The following is a 21,648-nucleotide window of genomic DNA, read 5'->3' on the forward strand; positions in this document are numbered from 1 at the left end:
ATGCGGGCTCTTCGTTGCGGTGTGCGGGCTTCTCTCTAGCTGTGGCATGCAGTTTTTTTTTTTTTCTCTCTCTCTAGTTGTAGTGCACAGGCTCCAGGGTGTGTGGGCTCTGTAGTTTGCGGCACGCAGCCTCTCTGAGGCGGGCGAGTTGAGTAGTTGTGATGCACGGGATTAGTTTCCCTGCGGCATATGGGTTCTTAGTCCCCTGACCAAGGGTCAAACCCACGTCACCTGCATTGTAAGGCAGATTCTTTACCACTGGACCACCAGGGAAGTCCCTAGAAGTTTTTAAGTTTGATTTCTTCTTGGTTGTGGATTTCTGCTTTTGTTGTTTGTGCTTTTAGTGTCATATTAAAAAAATAATCATCAAAACCAATGTGGAAGAGTTTTTTATGCTTTCAAGACTTTTATGGTATCAGTTCTTTGGTTCAAGTGTTTGATCCATCTTGAGTTAATTCTTGTGACTGACGTAAGATAGGGGTTCAAATTTCTGTTTTGCTTGTGCTTATCCAGGTTTTCTAACACCATTTATTGAAGAAACTATTATTTCCCTATGGTTGTTCTTGGCTACCTTGTCAAAAATTAGTTAACCTTATATGTAGGGGTTTAATTCTGGGCTCTCTGTTCTGTTGCATTGGTCTGGGTGTCTATTTTGATGCCAGCACTGTACTGTTTTAATTAATATAGATTGTAGGATAGTTTGAAATTAGGAACTGTGATGCCTCAGGTTTTGTTCTTCTTTCTCAGGACTGTATTGGCTATTCAGATTTTCTCTGGTTCCATAGAAAGTTTAGAATTGATTTTTTATTTCTGTGGAGAATGTCATTGGATTTTTGAGAGAGATTGTTAGAATCTACAGATGGTGTTAAGGACTTTTAATCTTAGAAATTCCTTCAATCTGTGAACATAGGATATCTTTCCATTTTTTAGTGACTTCAGTTTATTTTATCAATGTCTTACAGTGTTCAATGTAGAGACTTTTCAACAACTTTGTCAAATTTATTTCTAAATATTTTATTATTTTTGATGCTATTGTAAATTAGATTGTTTTCTTTATTTTTTCAGATGCTTTACTATCTGTGTGTAGAAATACAACTGATGATGTATGTTGATTTTATATACTGCAATTTTACATACTTTGTTGATTAGTTACAACTTTTTGGTGAATTCCGTGGGATATTTTATATACAAAATCATACCATCTCCAAATAATGATAATTTTAGTTCTCCCTTTCTGATTTGGACACCTTTCTTTGCCTTGCCTAATTGCTCCAGCTAACACTGCCAGTACTATATTGAATAAGAGTGATTAAGTAGGCATCACTGTCTTGTTCTTGATCTTAGAAAAATAGCTTTTACCTTTTTACCAACGAGTATGATGTTAGCTATGGGCTTGTTACATATGGCCTTAATTATGTTGAGGTACATTCCCCCCTATACTCAATCTGTTCAGAGTTTTTAATCATAAAAGAGTAGCATTTTGTCCATTGCTTTTTCTGCATGTATTGAAATGATCATGTGTTTTTTATTTTTACTCTATTAATGTGATGTATCTCGCATATTCATTTGTGAATGTTGAAGCATTCTTATATCCCAGTGATAAATCCCGCTTGGTCACAGTGTATGATCCTTTTAATGTATTGTTGAAGTTGATTTGCTAATATTTTGTTCAGAATTTTTGCATCTATGTTAATCACTTTTATTGACCTGTAGTGTTCTTTACTTACAGAGTCTTTCTTTGACTTCGGTGTTTTGGAAATGCTGGCCTCATAGAACAAGTTTAGAAGTATTCGTTTCTCTTCAATTTTTTGGAAGAGTTATTACTTGTGTTAATTTTTCTTCATAGGCTTGGTAGAATTTACCAGTAACGTCATCTGGTCCTTGAGTTTTCTGTGTTGGGAGTTTTTTGATTACTGATTCAATCCCTTGTTATTAGTCTGTTTAGATTTTCTGTTTCTTCCTGATTCAGTCTTGGTAGGTAGTGTGTTTCTAGGAGTTACCAGTGTCTTCTAGGATATCTAATTTGTTGGCATATATTTGTTCATAGTAGTCTCTTATGATACTGTATTTCTGTCATATCAGTCAGTGATAATGTCTCCTCTTTCATTTCTGATTTTGTCTTCTCTCTTTTTTCCTAGTCTAGCTGAAAGTTTGTGTATTTTATGGTTTTGAAAATCCAGCTTTTATTTCATTGATCATTTCTATTGATTTTCTTTTATCTATTTTATTTATTTCCACTCTAGTCTTTATTGCATCCTTCCCTCTGCTAACTTTGGGATACATTTCTTCTGTTTCAAGTTCCTTGAAGTGTAGAGTTAGATTATTTAGGTGCTTTCTAATTTCTTGTCATACACACTTATGGCTGTAAACTTTCCTCTCTGAACTGCTTTTGCAGCATCCCATAGGTTTTCGTAGGTTATGTTTCCATTTTCATTTGTTTTGAGGGGTTTTTTTAATTCGCTTTTTTAAAAAATTTATTTATTTTTGGCTGTGTTTGGTCTTTGTTGCTGGGTGAGGACTTTCTCTAGTTGTGGCGAGCAGGGGCTACTCTTCGCTGCGGTGCACGGGCACTACTCTTTGCTGCGGTGCATGGGCTTCTCATTGCGGTGGTTTCTCTTGTTGTGCAGCACAGGCTCTAGACGTGTGGGCTTCAGTAGTTGTGGCACACGGGCTCAGTAGTTGTGGCCCGCGGGCTCTAGAGGAACAGGCTCAGTAGCTGTGGCGCACGGGCTTAGCTGCTCTGTGGCATGTGGGATCTTCTCAGACCAGGGCTCGAACCCATGTCCGCTGCGTTGGCAGGCGATTCTTAAGCACCGTGCCACCAGGGAAGTCCTTATAATTCACTTTTGATTTCTTTTTTGACCCATTGATTTTTCGGAAGTGTACTGTTTAGCTTCCACGTTTTTGTAGATTTTTCCAGATAGACTCTTGTTGATTTCTAGTTCTATATCATTCTGTCCAGACAGTTGATATGATTTTGATCTTCTTACATTTGCTAAGACGTATTTGTGTTTTATGATATGACCTATCCTGGAGTGTGTTCCATCAGAACAAGTTGTTGGATGAAATGTTCTATATATGCCTGTTAAGTCCATTTGGTGTAACGTATAGACCAGAATCTTGATTGTTAGGAAGTTGTGGTGGGGGATATGGGGGATGCTGTTCAAATGGTATAAAACTTTGTTATGAAAGATGAGTGAATTCTCGAGCACTGAGTACAGCCTGGTGAAACAGTCAATTATGGAGTGTATTATACTTTTTAAAAAATAGTTTAGATTTAATCAACAAATTATCAATAACATTCTGAAACATATCATGCATTACAACAGAGATCACCAGTTAAAGTATGTTAAAGCAAATCTTCTGTGGTGAAAAATGACTCCTTTTCCAAACTATCCTTGCACTCATATAACTTTTTTTTTTTTCATATAACTTTTTTAGTGCAATTTATTTTTTATATTTTTTATTGAAGTATGGTTAATATACTGTGTTCCTCCCCCCCACCTTTCCCCTTTGGTAACCATAAGTTTGTTTTCTTTATCTGTGAGTTGGTTTCTGTTTTGTAAATAAGTTCATGTGTATCTTTTTTTTTTTAGATTCCACATACCAGTGATATCATATGGTATTTGTCTTTCTCTGTCTGACTTACTTCACTTAGTATGATTATCTCTAGGTCCATCCATGTTGCTGCAAATGGCATTATTTCATCTTTTTTATGTCTGAGTAGTGTTCCACTGTATATATATATATATACCACATCTTCTTTTTCCATTCGTCTGTCAGTGAACTTTTGTGTTGCTTCCATGTCTTGGCTATTGTAAATAGTGCTGCAGTGAACATTGGGGTGCATGTATCTTTTTTAAAAATTAATTAATTAATTAATTTATAACATCTTTATTGGACTATAATTGCTTTACAATGTTGTGTTAGTTTCTGCTGTGTAACAAGGTGAATCAGTTATACATATATCCCCATATCCCCTCCCTCTTGCGTCTCCCTCCCACCCTCCCTATCCCACCCATCTAGGTGGTCACAAAGCACCAAGCTGATCTCCCTGTGCTATGCAGCTGCTTCCCACTAGCTATCTGTTTTACATTTGGTAGTGTATATATGTCAGTGCTACTCTCCCACTTCGTCTCAGCTTACCCTTCCTCCTCCCCATGTCCTCAAGTCCATTCTCTATGTCTGTGTCTTTATTCCTGTCCTGCCACTAGGTTCATCAGAACCTTTTTTTTTTTTTTTTTAAGATTCCATATATATGTGTTAGCATATGGTATTTGTTTTTCTCTTTCTGACTTACTTCACTCTGTAGGACATACTCTAGGTCCATCCACCTCACTACAAATAACTCAATTTTGTTTCTTTTTATGGCTGAGTAATAGTCCATTGTATATATGTGCCACATCTTATTTATCCATTCATTTGTCAATGGACACTTAGGTTGCTTCCATGTCCTGGCTATTGTAAATAGTGCTGCAATGAACATTGTGGTACATGACTCTTTTTGAATTATGGTTTCTCAGGATATATGCCCAGTAGTGGGATTGCTGGGTCATATGGTAGTTCTATTTTTAGTTTTTTAAGGAACCTCCTTACTGTTCTCCATAGTGGCTGTGTCAGTTTACGTTCCCACCAACAGTGCAAAAGGGTTCCCTTTTCTCCACACCCTTTCCAGCATTTATTGTTTGTAGTTATTTTGATGATGGCCATTCTGACTGGTGTGAGGTGATACCTCATTGTAGTTTTGATTTGCATTTCTCTAATGATTAGTGATGTTGAGCATCCTTTCATGTGTTTGATGGCAATCTGTATATCTTCTTTGGAGAAATGTCTATTTAGGTCTTCTGCCCATTTTTGGATTGGGTTGTTTGTCTTTTTGATGTTGAGATGCATGAGGTGCTTGTATATTCTGGAGATTAATCCTTTGTCAGTTGCTTCGTTTGCAAATATTTTCTCCCATTCTGAGGGTTGTCTTTTCATCTTGTTTATGGTTTCCTTTGCTGTGCAAAAGCTTTGAAGTTTCATTAGGTCCCATTTATTTATTTTTGTTTTTATTTCCGTTTCTCTAGGAGGTGGGTCAAAAAGGATCTTGCTGTGATTTATGTCATAGAGTGTTCTGCCTATGTTTTCCTCTAAGAGTTTGATACTGTCTGGCCTTAACGTTTAGGTCTTTAATCCATTTTGAGTTTATTTTTGTGTATGGTGTTAGGGAGTGTTCTAATTTCATTCTTTTACATGTACCTGTCCATTTCTCCCAGCACCACTTATTGAAGAGGCTGTCTTTTCTCCATTGTGTATTCTTGCCTCCTTTATCAAAGATAAGATGACCATACATGCATGGGTTTTTCTCTGGGCTTTCTATCCTGTTCCATTGATCTATATTTCTGTTTTTGTGCCAGTACCATACTGTCTTGATTACTGCAGCTTTGTAGTATAGTCTGAAGTCAGGGAGCCTGATTCCTCCAGCTCCATTTTTCTTTCTCAAGATTGCTTTGGCTATTCGGGGTCTTTTGTGTTTCCATACACATTGTGAAATTTTTTGTTCTAGTTCTGTGAAAAATTCCATTGGTAGTTTGATAGGGATTGCACTGAATCTGTAGATTGCTTTGGGTAGTATAGTCATTTTCACAATGTTGATTCTTCCAATCCAAGAACATGGTATATCTCTCCATCTGTTTCTATCATCTTTAATTTCTTTTATCAGTGTCTTATAGTTTTCTGCATACAGGTCTTTTGTCTCCTTAGGTAGGTTTATTCCTAGGTATTTTATTCTTTCTGTTGCAATGATATATGGGAGTATTTCCTTAATTTCTCTTTCAGATTTTTCATCATTAGTTTATAGGAATGCAAGAGATTTCTGTGTATTAATTTTGTATCCTGCTACTTCACCAAATTCATTGATTAGCTCTAGTAGTTTTCTGGTAGCATCTTTACCATTCTCTATGTGTAGTATCATGTCATCTGCAAACAGTGACAGTTTTACTTCTTTTCCGATTTGGATTCCTTTTATTTCTTTTCGTCTCTGACTGCTGTGGCTAAAGCTTCCAGAACTATGTTGAATAATAGTAGTGAGAGTGGGCAACCTTGTCTCGTTCCTGATCTTAGAGGAAATGCTTTCAGTTTTTCACCATTGAGAATGATGTGGGTTGTGGGTTTGTCATATATGGCCTTTATTATGTTGAGGTAAGTTCCCTCTATGCCTACTTTCTGGAGAGTTTTTATTGTAAATGGGTGTCGAATTTTGTCAAAAGCTTTTTCTGCATCTATTGAGATTATAGTATGGTTTTTATCCCTCAGTTTGTTAATATGGTGTATCACATTGATTGATTTGCATATATTGAAGAATCCTTGCATTCCTGGGATAAACCCCACTTGATCATGGGTATGATCCTTTTAATATGCTGTTGGATTCTGTTTGCTAGTATTTTGTTGAGAATTTTTGCATCTATGTTCATCAATGATATTGGCCTGTAGTTTTCTTTTTTTGTGACATCTTTGTCTGGTTTTGGTATCAGGGTGATGGTGGCCTCGTAAGATGAGTTTGGGAGTGTTCCTCCCTCTGCTATATTTTGGAAGAGTTTGAGGATAGGTGTTATCTCTTCTCTAAATGTTTCATAGAATTCACCTGTGAAGCCATCTGATCCTGGGCCTTTGTCTGTTGGAAGATTTTTAATCACAGTTTCAATTTCAGTGCTTGTGATTGGTCTGCTTATATTTTCTATTTCTTCCTGGTTCAGTCTCGGAAAGTTGTGCTTTTCTAAGAATTTGTCTATTTCTTCCAGGTTGTCCATTATATTGGCATATAGTTGCTTGTAGTAATCTCTCATGATCCTTTGTATTTCTGCAGTGTCAGTTGTTACTTCTCCTTTTTCGTTTCTAATTCTGTTGATTTGAGTCTTCTCCCTTTTTTTCTTGATGAGTCTGGCTAATGGTTTATCAATTTTGTTTATCTTCTCAAAGAAGCTGCTTTTAGTTTTATTGATCTTGGCTATCGTTTCCTTCACTTCTTTTTCATTTATTTCTGATCTGATCTTTATGATTTCTTTCCTTCTGCTAACTTTGGAGTTTTTTTGGTTCTTCTTTCTCTAATTGCTTTAGGTGTAAGGTTAGGTTGTTTATTTGAGATTTTGCTTGTTTCTTGAGGTAGGATTGTATTGCTATAAACTTCCCTCTTAGAACTGCTTTTGCTGCATCCCATAGGTTTTGGGCCATCGTGTTTTCATTGTCATTTGATTCTAGGTATTTTTTGATTTCCTGTTTGATTTCTTCAGTGACCGCTTGGTTAGTTTAACCTCCATGTGTTTGTTTTTTTTACAGATTTTTTTTCTTGTAATTGATATCTAGTCTCACAGCATTGTGGTCGGAAAAGATACTTGATACAATTTCAGTTTTCTTAAATTTACTGAGGGTTGATTTGTGACCCAAAGTATGATCTATTTGGGAGAATGTTCCATGAGCACTTGAGAAGAAAGTGTATTCTGTAGTTTTTGGATGGAATGTCCTGTAAATATCAATTAAGTCCGTCTGTTTTAATGTATCATTTAAAGCTTGTGTTTTTAATTTATTTTCATTTTGGTTGATCTGTCCATTGGTGAAAGTGAGGTGTTAAAGTTCCCTACTATGATTGTGTTACTGTGGATTTCCCCTTTTATGGCTGTTAGCATTTGCCTTATGTATTGAGGTGCTCCTATGTTGGGTGCATATATGTTTACTATTGTTATATCTTCTGGGATTGATCCCTTGATCATTACGTAGTGTTCTTCTTTGTCTCTTGTAATAGTCTTTATTTTAAAGTCTATTCTGTGTGATATGAGAATTGCTACTCCAGCTTTCTTTTGATTTCCATTTGCATGGAATATCTTTTTCCACCCCCTCACTTTCAGTCTGTATGTGTCCCTAGGTCTGAAGTGGGACTCTTATAGACGGCATATATACAGGTCTTGTTTTTGGATCCATTCAGCCAGTCTGTGTCGTTTGGTTGGAGCATTTAATCCATTTACATTTAAGGGAATTATCAGTATGTATGTTCCTATTACCATTTTCTTAATTGTTTTGGGTTTGTTATTGTAGGTCTTTTCCTTCTCTTGTGTTTCCTGCCTAGAGAAGTTCCTTTAGCATTTGTTGTAAAGCTGGTTTGGTGGTGCTGAATTCTCTTAGCTTTTGCTTGTCTGTAAAGGTTTTAATTTCTCTGTCGAGTCTGAATGAGATCCTTGCTGGGTCGAGTAATCTTGGTTGTAGGTTTTTCCCTTTCATCACTTTAAGTATGTCTTGCCACTCCCTTCTGGCTTGCAGAGTTTCTGCTGAAAGATCAGCTGTTAACCTTATGGGCATTACCTTGTATGTTATTTGTGCCTTTTCCCTTGCAGCTTTTAATATTTTTTCTTTGTATTTAATTTTTGATAGTTTGATTAATATGTGTCTTGGCGTGTTTCTCCTTGGATTTATCCTGTATGGGACTCTCTGCTCTTCCTGGACTTGATTGACTATTTCCTTTCCCACATTAGGGAAGTTTTCAACTATAATCTCTTCAAATATTTTCTCAGTCCCTTTTTTTTTCTCTTCTTCTTCTAGGACCCCTATAATTCGAATGTTGGTGCATTTAATGTTGTCCCAGAGGTCTCTGAGACTCTCCTCAATTCTTTTCATTCTTTTTTCTTTATTCTGCTCTGCAGTAGTCATTTCCACTATTTCATCTTCCAGGTCACTTATCCGTTGTTCTGCCTCAGTTATTCTGATATTGATTCCTTCTAGAGAATTTTTAATTTCATTTATTGTGTTGTTCATCATTGTTTGTTTGCTCTTTAGCTCTTCTAGGTCCTTGTTAAACATTTCTTGGATTTTCTCCCTTCATTGTAGTTTTGATTTACATTTCTCTAATAATTAGCAATTTAGCATCTTCATGTGCCTGTTGGCCATCTGTATATCTTCTTGGGAGAAATGACTCTTTAGATCTTTTGCAATTTTTTTCATTGAGTTTTTTTTTATATGGAGCTGCATGAGCTGTTTGTATATTTTAGAGTTTAATCCCGTGTGGGTTACATTGTTTGCAAATATTTTCTCCCATTCCACAGGTTGTCTTTTCATTTTGTTTATAGTTTCCTTTGCTGTGCAAAAGAGTTTCAGTTTAACTAGGTCCCATTTGTTTATTTTTGTTTTTATCTTCATTACTCTAGGAGGTGGATCCAAAAAGATTTTGCTGCAATTTATGTCAAAGTGTCTTCTGCCTATGTTTTCCTCTAGAAGTTTTATAGTATCCATTCTTACATTTAGGTCTTTAATTCATTTTAAGATTATTTTTGTGTATGATGTTAAAGAATGTTCTAATTTAATTCTTTTACATGTAGCTGTCCAGTTTTCCCAGAACCACTTATTGAAGAGGCTGTCTTTTCTCCATTGTATGGTCTTGCCTCTGTTGTCATAGATTAATTGACCTTAGGTGACTGGGTTTACTTCTGGGCTTTCTTTCCTGCTCCATTGATCTATATTTTTGTTTTGTGCAAGTACCCTGTTGTTTTCAGGACAATAACTTTGTAGTATGGTCTGAAGTCAGGAAGTCTGATACCTCCAGCTCTGTTTTTCTTTCTTAAGGTTAGTGTGGCTACTAGGGGTCTTTGTGTTTTCATACAGACTTAAGATTTTTTTGTTCTAGTTCTATGAAATATGCCATTGGTCATTTGATAGGGATTGCATTTAATCTGTGGATCGTCTTGGATTATATGATCATTTTAACAATATTGATTCTTCCAGTCCAAGAACATAATGTATCATTCCATCTGTTTGTGTCATTTTTAATTTCTTTAATCAGCATCTTAGAGTGTTCGGAGTACGGTTCTTTTGTCTTCTCAGGTAGGTTTGTTCCTAGGTATTTATTTCTTTTGATGTGATGGTAAATAGGATTGTTTCCTTCATTTTTCTTTCTGATTATTTGTTTTGCTTTAAGGCTCCAGTTCCCCCTGCACTCCTGGTCCAGCTGCACACCCAGGGGCTTGCCACCTGGCTTCCAGTTGAGACCTTGTAAAGACCAATGAAAAATCTTGACTGCAGAGCTGGTCCCTGGGGGCTCCAGCTTAAGAAGTGCTGCCCCAGGGGTTCCAGAAATTGAGAAAGGAAAAGTGAATGGAGTAGTGGGGTGGCATAGAGAAGGGTGAGTGCCCTGGGAGATTTTGAGAGAAATACCCTCCACCCAAAACCCCTGTCCCTGCAACTGATCCATTGGTGTCACGGAATTTCAGTGCCTTTTATGAGGTGATGGCTCTGCTTCGTTACTCCTGTGCTCAACACTATGCCGAACCAAATCCTCACTTCTTACTGATTTCCAAGGATTTTAAAAGCACTGTTCATGGCTGACTTGGTTTTCAGTTCCCTAAGCAGCAGTTTTGAGCTGTCCAAGCTATTTAAAAGTATTCTGCTTAACTAAGACAAAACTCTATTCTTTTGAAAAACTAACAAGAATTCAGAGAAAATATGCTTTTCGCCCCATTCCATCAATCTTCTGTGCACTTGGCGGATACAAGATTGGATACACCAGACACCTCTGACTCTCTGGCCCAAACTGGGTCCCTTCACAGAGGGGATATAGATCTGCCATCAATATCCGATTGTGAACTTACATCCTGGTCGGGTGGCACAGTGGCCAGACACTGTGGCATGCTCTCTGTACTATGATTGCCTTTGTTTTCACCAGAGGCAGGATTCTGGACTCAGAAATATTTTGTTTGAATCTTGGGCTGACAGTTTATTCCCTGCAGGCCTGAGTGAGTGTTTGAACCTGGAAAACAGGGCAGGTGGTTGTGAATGTGGAGCATATAAAACCAGTGGCATTTTTGATGGTGGGCTGTACTCCACCCTGTGCCCGAGCTCTCCAGAGTTCTCCCCAAACTTCTTTCTTCTCTTTTCATCTGAGCCTCTTCCTTCTGTCTACACACCCCTGACCTCAGCAGAAGGGTCTCACTTACTTATCTGTTGCACCATCAGTGATCACAGCCTGTATGCCCAGAGCTATTTTCGGTGCTGGGATCAAGGTGAAGCTCCTGACTTTTGAAGGTGCAAGTTTCAGGGGCAGATTCTGAGTTCATACAGGGTCAGGTAAATTAAAGGGTGTGGAGCTGATTTAAAGCTGTTCAGTGAGGGACAAGGGTCAGCTGATTGATTTAAAGCCCGATCACGTGACTTGCAGGGTGGTGGTGTGGTGAAGCCCCAAAATGTTGATTTTCTGTCTCTTGCACAGAACATCATATTCATAACTTTTTTTTTTATGACTTAGAAAACTAGAGATGTTTCTCCCTGGACACAAAAGGAGAAAAATACAGTATTTCAGGTTCATTTTAGAAAAAAAAACTTCTCAGGGTAAGGTGATGGTGATATGGTCCAGATCAAATGTCTTGGTGGCAAACTAGGGGAAAATCATAGAAGATCCCAGGCCTGCTGTCTGTCAGCTTGGCAATGATGTTTGAGCAGTGACCAATGTGCTTGAGTGAGCTGGTGAGGGAATAATGATATCCTCATCCTGTCCTTTATCTGGTCCACAAGTTGAGAGCAGAGAGCTCAGTACAGAGCTCTTGATGTAAGGCTGTGCACGGCAGATGGCCCTCATATCAAGTGTCTTGAGTGGTGGATGACCTGTGACAACAAGTTCTTGACATTTTTTAGTGACTGTATGTACAGTAATTGGTTTGGAAGGATGCTGTGGGAGAAGACACCACAAATATACAGTATATTCAAATTGCCTCTCAGTCTAGAGAAAAAATAGAAGCAACCAAATAAAAATATTTGGAACCTATGAAATTAAATTTCACTGAAAAAAATAAAAACAATCATTTTACATATGAAGAGGCACCCAACCTCAATGATGGTCGGGGAAAATAAATTACAGTGCCAATGTGATTGGTTTATTTTCCATTATATTGAAAACTTAAAATGCTTTTGTAGCATCTCTTGTCCTCATCAGAGGAAACAAGCCCTTTGATGTACTCTTGTAGGGAGTATACATGACTAATATCCCTTTTGAGGCAGTTTATCTCCTCTTTTGCTTCTTCAGGATCTGGGCTTTAGGGTTCTGTGGGGCTGATGTTTGTGTAACGACCTTGATATTTCCTGTGTCCTTGGGCCTCTGGTCAGTCTCCTTCCATCATTGATAATTTGATTTCCTGAAGTAGAAGAAAAGAGGCAAACAAATTATATAGAGGTTGAATCAAGATGGCAGAACAGAAGGATGTGGAGCTCACCTCCTCTCACAAATACATCAAAAATACATACATGTGGAACAATCCTCACAGAATATCTACTGAATGGCAGCAGAAGATCTCAGACAGTCAGACATGCAAGAAAGATCTCCATGTAATGAGATAGGATGAAAGAAAAAGAAGAAGAAGAAGAAGAAGCTCCCTCCTGGGAGGGAGCTGTGAAAGAGGACAGTTTCCCTCACCCTGGGAAGCCCCTGAACCAGTGGGGACGTGAGCTGGGACAGAAACGGAGCTGCAGAGGCTTGGAGGAGAGCGCAGCAGTGAGTTTGCAGCAGACAAAACAGAGACCTGCACAGAGGACCTGTGCTCCCTCGCTGCAGTCCTCAGCCCAAGACGTGTGCCTGCTGGAGTGTGTGGCGGTTGGGTGCTGAAACGTGGGCTTCAGAGGACAGACCAGGGGAGTGGACTGGGTTTGGCTGCATGCAGACAGCATGAAGGGGCTGGAGTGTGGTATGTGCCCAACCCGGGGTATATGCGGAAGAAGACCAGGCTGGCCATAGAAGCTAAACGTCATTGTTGAGGGGCAGGTGAAGGGAGGGGCAGGGCCACCATAGCAGCCTCTTTCTTGGTGCCACGTCTATGACGACCTCTGGGAGCGCACAAGCACCAGCAGGTTGCCCACACGTGGAGGTGGGGCTGAAATCAGAGTGGAGCCCCAGGTACTGCCTGACTTAGGAAGCAGGGCTGATCCCTGAGCCCTCTCCCCATGGCTGTGCAATTTGCAGATTTATGCCACTGGCTTTATAAACTCAGTACCTGTGGGACATCCGAGTGGACAGTGGGCACTCCCGTGCCTGGGACAGGTCCAGCCTTTGCAGCTGTGGTGTTCATGGGCACGGGCACATGGAGGCTGGGCAGGGCTGGGGTCTAGTCTGCTTCCATAGCTCCCATGGTGGGTCCACGTGTGGGACACTGGGTCCTGGAACCTGACATCAGTGGGTCAGCACCTATGGATCTGCACTGGTGGCTTTGTGAACACTGTGCCTAAGGGACACCAGGGCTGATTGCCTGCATTCCCATAGTTGAGGCGGGGCTGAAGGCAGTACCAACACCAGTGTACTTTGTGAGCCCGCACCATGGATGACAGGTGACACCACAGAGCACACTTCCTGGTGGACAACTCTGGCAGAGGAATGCTCAGTGACTCCCCTCCCATTGGGAGTGCTCCAATCCAGCCTACCTCATTATGCTCTCTAATCCAGCATAGAAACAGACCTGAAGGCTTCTATTCCAACAACTAGGGAGCAGACCCTGCCCCTGAGAGGGCTGTGTCAACCACAGAGCAAAGAGGAGACCCCGTTCAACATTCGGTGCAAGCTCTGGTCACCACATACTCCTTCCAATAGTCTTCCGAAAGATCGAAGAGAAAGGAAGCCTCCCAAAGATATTCTATGAAGCCACTATCACCCTGATACCAAAACCAGACAAAGACACCACCAAAAAAGAAAATGACAGGCCAATACCTTTGATGAACATAGAACCTAAAATTCTCAACAAAATGTTGGCAAGCCGAACCCAACAACACATAAAAAAGATCACACACCATGAACGTGTTGAATTTATCCTAGGGTCACAAGGATGTTTCAATATATGCACATCAATCAACATGATACACCACATCAACAACAAAAAAGACAAATGACATGATCATCTCAATAGATTCAGAAAAAACATTTGATAAATTTCAACATCCATTCATGATAAAAACTCTTATGGAAGTGGGTATAGAGGGAACATATCTCAACATACTAAAAGCTATTTATGACAAACCCACAGCAAATATGATGCTTAATGGTGAAAAGCACTTAGCCTTCTCACTAAAATCTGGAACAAGACAAGGATGCCCAGTCTCACCACTTCTATTCAACATAATATTAGAAGTCTAGCCACGGCAATCAGACAAGAAAAAGAAGGAAAACCTATCCAAATTGGAAGGGAAAAGGTAAAATTTTCATTATATGCAGATGACATGATACGATACATAGAACCTAAAGGCTCCACACACAAACTACTAGAACTGATAAACAGATTCAGCAAGGTAGCAGGAAACAAGATTAAAATACAGAAATCGGTTGCATGTCTTTATATTAACAATGAAATAGCAGAAAGGGAATGTAAAAAAAAAATCCCTTTTAAAATTGCATCCAAAAAAATAAAATACTTGGGAATAAACCTGACCAAGGTTGTGAGAGACTTAATAAGCTGAGAACTATAAAACATTAATAAAGGAAAGTGAAAAGGATTCAAAGAAATGGAAGGATATCCTATGCTCTTGGATTGGAAGAAATATTATTAAAATGGCCATTGGACCCAAAGCAATCCACAGAGTTAATGCCATCCCTATCAAATTACCCATGATATTTTTCACAGAACTAGAACAAAGAATCCTAAAATTTATATGGAACTATAAACAACCCAGAATTGCCAAAGCAATCCTGAGGAAAAAGAACAAAGCAGGAGACATAACGCTTCCAGACTTCAGAGAATACTACAAAGCTACAGTAAACAAAACAGTGTGGTATTGGCACAAAAACAGACATATGGATCGATGAAACAGACTAGAGAGCCCAGAAATAAACCCACACACCAGTGGTCAATTAATCTTCGACAAAGAGGCAAGATTATACAATGGGAAAAAAGACAGTCTCTTCACGTGGTGTTGGGAATGTTGGACAGCCACAGTAAACTATTGAAGTTAGAACACACCCTCACACCATGCACAAAAATAAGCTCAAAATGGCTGAAAGAGTTAAATATAACACATGACACCATAAAACTTGTAGAAGAGAACATAGGCAAAACATTCTCTGACATAAGTTGTACCAATGTTTTTGTAGATCATTCTCCCAAGGCAATGGAAATAAAAACAAAAAGGAACAGATGGGACCTATACAAACTTATAAGCTTTTGCAAAACAAAGGAAACCATAAAGAAAATGAAAAGACAACCTATGGAATGGGAGCACCTATTTGCAAATGATGCAACCTATGAGGGCTTAATTTCCAAAATATACAAACAGCTCATACAACCAACCCAATCAAAAAAATGGGCAGAAGACCTAAATAGACAAAAAAAACCAACCCAATCAAAAAAGTGAGCAGAAGACCTAAACAGACATTTCTGCAAAGAAGACATACCAATAGGCACATGAAAAGATACTCACCATTGCTAATTACTAGAGAAATGCAAATCAAAACTACAGTGAGGTATCACCTTAAACTGGATGGAATGGCCATCATTTAAAAGTCTACAAATAAATGCTGGAGAGGGTGTGGAGAAAAGGGAACGCTTCTACACTGTTGGTGGGAATGGAAATTGGTGCAGCCACTATAGAAAACAGTATGGAGGTTCCTCAAAAAAATAAAAATAGAGTTGCCATATGATGCAGCAACCCCTCTCCTGGGCTTATATCCAGACAAAAGTATAATTCAAAAAGATGGACCTCTTGGGGGAGGGCTACATAGTCTGGTGGGACAGTCCTTCACCCCATCATCAGTGCCTGCAACCTTTGCTCCTTCACCTACTCCTGCTGTGGTCAGCAGTGGTCTGAATAACCAACTTGAACTCTCTATGGCGACAGTCATGGCATCTGGTGGATATGGGGTTCCTAAGGCTGTCTGGCTGCCTGCAGTAAAGGCTAAAGGCTTGGAGATTTCAGGAACATTTACTCACTGCCAAGGGCACATCTATATGGAAATGAACTTCATGAAGAAAGCTCTGTAGCACATGACAGACTTGGTAATTCAGTTTAACAAGAATAACTTTGGTGTCATCCCCAGCACTCCTCTGGCCATCCCTACACCACTGATGCCAAACTAGAGCATTGATGTCTCCCTGCCTCTCCACACCTTGGACCCAGTCATGAAGATAGAACCTCTGAACAACCTGCAGGTGGCTGTGAAAAACAATAGTGATGTCTTCTACTTCAGCTGCCTCATCCCACTCAATGTGGGTTTTGTAGAGGACGGCAAAATGAAGCACCAGGTCTTCCTTGCAACATGGAAGGATATTCCCAATGAAAAAGAACTTCAGTTTCAGATTAAGGAAAGTCATTTAAATGCTGACACTGTTTCCAGCAAGTTGCAAAACAACAACGTTTATACTATTGCCAAGAGGAATGTGGAAGGGCAGGACATTCTGTACCAATCCCTGTCTCACTAATGGCATTTGGGTTTTGGCCCAGCTCCATAGCCAGCCAAAAAACCCCAATTACACACTGTTGCCAAAGTGTAGAGCTAGCTCCTGAAGCCTCCCAGTACATCTATCAGGTCTACGACAGCGTTCTGAAAAACTAATTGACTGGTCCGGTGCCCTCAGGCCATCCTGTGATTGGTGCAAGCCAAGAACTCTTAACTGGAAGAAATTGTGTGGAATCTGAACCCAAACACATGGAGGCCACCCGCCAAGGTAGTGATGGGTCTGACCTGTGCTAATATTAGGGCACAACCTTTTGGATAGTTTTAGCTATCTGACACTGAGCATTTGTAACCAGAGCTTCAATCACTTCCCACCTCTTGCCACCTGCTGCTCTCTGTCCTTACTTGTGGGCTTCTCCATCCTGTGCCAGTGGCTGGCATCTTTGACTGTAGTTTGATATTTTGTAATTGAGAGCTCACTTCAAAAGCAGCAAAAGACAAAATATATTAAAGCAAGGAAAAGTGTCCCTGAAAGAAAAATAAGGTTATTTGTTGTGTTTTTTCTACTCAGCTGTTTGAGCATATTATACATATTACAGAGGTTTTCCAAATATTTTTCCCATTTTGTAGGTACACTCTGCTCTCTGTAAATTGTCTCCTTTGCTGTTCAAAGCTTTATAGTTTAATGCAATCTGTTTTTCAATTTTTTTTTTCTTTTGCTGCCTGTGTTTTTGTGGTCACATCTAAAAATACATTGCCCATAGCACTGTCAGGAAGGTTTTTTGCCCCTATATCTTCTTCTAGTAACTTTACAGTTTCGGATCTTATATTTAATTCTCTAAACCAGTTTGAATTAATTTTTGTATACAGTGTGAAATACAAATCTAATTTCTTCCTTATGCTTGTGAATATTCAGTTTCCCACGAATTTACTGAAGAGAAGATCCTTTTCTCATTGTATATTCCTGGCACTTTTGTCAAAGATCAATTGATTGTAAATATGTGGATTTATTTCTGAGGTCTGTATTTCGTTCCATTGTTCTATATGTCTGTTTTTGTACTGTGACCATACTGCTTTGATTACTATGCTTTGTAGTATAGTTTGAAATTATGAAGCATGATGCCTTCAGCTTTGCTCTTTGTGCTCAAGATTGCTTTGGACATTTGGGGCCTTTTATGGTTCCATATGAATTTTAGTATTTCTTTTTCTATTTTCTGGGGAAACTGCCTTCAGAATTTTGACATGGATTGCATTGACTCTATAGATTGCTTTGAATAGTATGGACATTTTAAACAGTGTTCATTTATTCAATGTATTAATATGGGTGATGGTTCCATTTATTTGTGTCTTCTTCAAATTCTTTCATCAGTATTTTATAGTTTGCAGTGTACGGCTCTTTTACATTCTTGGTTAACTTTATTCCTAAATATTTTATTCTTTTCACTGCTGTTGTAAATGGGACTTTTTAAAACCTTTTCTGATAGTTTATGTTGTTAGTATGCAGAACCACAAGTGATTTTTATATGTTGATTTTGTGTCATGCTGCTTACTCGATTTATTTACTAGTTTGAACAGTTTTTTGGAAGTGGCATTTTTAGGTTTTTGTAGATATAAAAACATGTCATCTGCAAACAGAAAATCTAGGTTTACCTTTATGATTTGGATTTATTTTATTTATCTTTCTTGCCTACTTGCTCTGGTTAGGAATTCCAGTACTGTGTTGAATAGAAGGGGCAAGAATTGGTACCCTTGTCTTGGCTGAAACTTAGGAGAAACACTTTGGGGACTGTTAGCTTTGGGCTTGTCATATGACTTTTAATGTGTTGAGGTATATTCCTTGTATAACTAATTTCTTGACGGTCTTTATCATGAAAGGAAGTTGGATTTTGTGAAATAATTTTTATGTATCTATTAATATGATATTTTCCCTTTATTCTCTTAATGTAATGTATCACATTTATTAATTTGCATACATTGAGCCATCCTTGCTTGCATCCAGGCATAAATCTCACTTAATCATGGTGAATGAATCCTTTCAATATGCTGCTGAATTTAGTTTGCCAGTATTTTGAGTGTATTTCATCTGTTATTCAGGAATGTTGATCTGTACTTTTCTCATCGTGCCCTTGTCTGTTGTTTTTAAAAATTTATTTATTATTTATTTACTTATTTTGGCTGTGTTGGGTCTTCGTTGCTGCACGCAGGCTTTTCTCCATTTGTGGCGAGTGGGGGCTGCTCTTCGTTGTGGTGTGTGGGCTCCTCGTTGCAGTGGCTTCTCTTGTTGTGGAGCACAGGCTCTAGGCACAAGGGCTTAGTAGTTGTGGTGCACAGGCTTAGTTGCACCGCGGCATGTGGGATCTTCCCAGACCAGGGATGGAACCTGTGTCCCCTGCATTGGCAGGAGGATTCTTAACCACTGCGCCACCAGGGAAGTCCCCCTTGTCTGGTTTTGGCATTACCCTTGTCTGGGGTAATGCCTCATAAGATGGGTTGAAAGTGTTCCCTCCTCTTTAAATTTTTGGAAGTATTTGAGAAGTCTTGGTTTTAAATACTTTAAATATTTGGCATAATTCACCAGTAAAACCATCTGGTCCTGGGATTTTATTTATTGAGGTTTCTCAATACTGTTTCATTCTCTTTACTCATTACTGGCCTGTTCATGTGTTCTATTTCTTGGTAGGTTGTATGTTTCTAGGAGTTTGTCCTTTTTTTCCTAAGTAGTCCAAGTTGTTTTCATATGATTGTCAATAGTAGTTTCTGATTGTCATTTGTATTTCTGTGGCAAAATTGTAATGCCTTTATATGCATGTGTGTGTGTTTATTTATTTGTTCATTCATTCATCATTTATTCAGTCTCTCTTTTAGTTATTCTTGCTAACAGTTTGTCAATTTTGTTTACCTTTTCAATAAAAAAAATCCAATATTATTTATTCTTCTACTGTTTTTGTGGTCTTTATTACTTTATTTTTAATTTTTATTGGAGTATAGTTGATGTACAATGTTGTGTTCAGTAAAGTGAATCAGTTATACGTATATCCACTCTTTTTTAGATTCTTTTCCCATATAGATCACTACAGAGTATTGAGTAGAGTTCCCTGTGCTAGACAGTAGGTCCTTCTATTACTTTTATAACTGCTCTAATCCTTATTATTTATTTCATTCTGCTAATATTGGGCTTAGTTTGTTCTTTTCCTAGTTCCTTTAGTTGTAAAATTAGGTTCTTTAATTGAGTTATTTTTCAGAGACAAAAGGTTTTATTACTTATGGCACAGCAAGCGTGAGCATAATATTGTATTGGTTCTCCTTCCCCACACCCCAGTTCCCACTGGGATGACAGAGAGGGATCCAGTTGAGTGCTAGCAGGTACTTGGTTGTGGTACACTAGGAACACTGAGTTTGAGGAGTCCACTGCTTTTAAAATGAGAGGTTAGCAGGTTCCTGTTTGTCTGAGGGAGAGACATTAGCTCATTCCTCAAGGCTGTTCATTACAAACACACTCCCAAGAAATGGCTCAGGTGAAATGCTGTCAGGGCATGCATTCTTTTTCTTTCTTTCTTTTTCTAATTGAAGAATAGTTGGCATATAATATTACATTAATTTCAGATGTACAACATAATGATTTAGCATTTAAGTATATTACAAAACGATCACCTTGATGAGTCTAGTAACCATCTGTCCCCATCCACAGTTACTGCAATATCATGAACCATATTCTTTATTCTGTATATTAAATTCTTGTCAATTTTTATAACTGGAATTTTGTACTTCTTATACCCCTTCACCTGTCTTGTCCAAGACCTACTCACCTCCCCTTTTGCAACCACCAATTTGTTCACTGTGTCTGTAAGACTGGTTTTGTTGTGTTTGTTTTGTTTTGACATTACACATATAAGTGAGATCATGTGGTATTTGTCTTTCTCTATGTGAGTTACTTCACTGAGAATAATACTCTCTAGGTCCATCCACGTTGTCAAAAATGGCAAGATTTTATCTTTTTATGGCTGAGTAATATATAACTGTATATGTACAGTTATATAGACATATATACATATATATCTGTATATGAATATATATCTACATATGTGTATAGATACATGTATTTATGTGTATGTATATGTGTATGTGCATTTTGTATATTCATATGTATGTACGTATATACATGTATGTTTGTGTGTGTATATATATATATATATATCTCACTTTTTTATCCATTTGTCTATCATTGAACATTTAGGTTTCTACCATATATCGGCTATTGTAAGTTATGTTGCAGTGAACACGGGTGCATGTAACTCTTTAGTTTTTTGCTTTTTTTAATTTTCTTTGGATAAATAACCATAAGTGGAATTGCTAACTCATATGGTAGTTTTATTTTTTTATGTTTTCAGAACCCTCCATAATGTTTTCAATAGCGGCTGCACTGATTTACATTCTTAGCTACAGTGCTGGTTAGTGCTCTTTTCTCCACATCCTCAGCAACACTTATTAACTGTTGTCATTTTGATGATAGCCATTCTGACACCTGTAAGGTGATCTCTTTTTGTGGTTTTGAGTTGCATTTCCCTCCTGATGATTAGTAATGTTGACGATGTTTCCATGTGCCTTTTAGCCATCTTTTTTTTTTTTTGGCAAAATGTGTATTCAGATCCTCTACCCAATTGTTTTTATTTTATTTATTTTTTAAAATTATAGTTTATTTACAATATTATAACAGTTTCAGGTGATCTTGGATTTTTTACAGATTACACTTGATTAAACGTTTTTACAAGAGAATGGCTATAATTCCCTGTCCTATAAAATATATATTTTGTTGCTTATCTATTTCATACATAATAGTTTGTACCTCTTAATCCTATACCCCTAATTTGCCCCTCCCCCCTTACCTGTCCCCACCGGTAACCACTACTTTGTGTATAGATCTGTGAGTCTGTTTCTGTTTTGCATATACATTCATTTGTATTATTTTTAGATTCTACATATAAATGATATCACACAGTATTTGTCTTTCTCTGACTTACTTCATTAAGCATAATATTCTCAAGGTCCATCCATGATGCTGCAAATGGCAGAATTTCATTCTTTTTATGGCTGTGTAAGATTCCACTGTACATATATACCATACCTTCTTTATCCATTTGTCTGTTCATGGGCATTTTGATTGCTTTCATATCTTGGCCACTGTCAATAGTGCTGCTATGCACATTGAGGTTTATGTATCTTTTTCTTTTTTTTTTAAACAATCTTTTTATTTTTATTTTTATTTTTTGGCT

The 21,648-nt window shown here is 38.1% G+C and overlaps 1 pseudogene; it reads left to right on the forward strand.

The window, feature by feature from the left end:
* The first annotated feature begins 12,673 nt into the window (after positions 1-12,673).
* LOC133081458 (AP-2 complex subunit beta-like) lies at positions 12,674-16,537 on the forward strand (annotated as a pseudogene).
* The last annotated feature ends 5,111 nt before the right edge of the window (positions 16,538-21,648 follow it).

The sequence above is a fragment of the Eubalaena glacialis genome, chromosome 20 (assembly GCF_028564815.1).
Source record: "Eubalaena glacialis isolate mEubGla1 chromosome 20, mEubGla1.1.hap2.+ XY, whole genome shotgun sequence".
Classification (NCBI taxonomy): Eukaryota; Metazoa; Chordata; class Mammalia; order Artiodactyla; family Balaenidae; genus Eubalaena; species Eubalaena glacialis.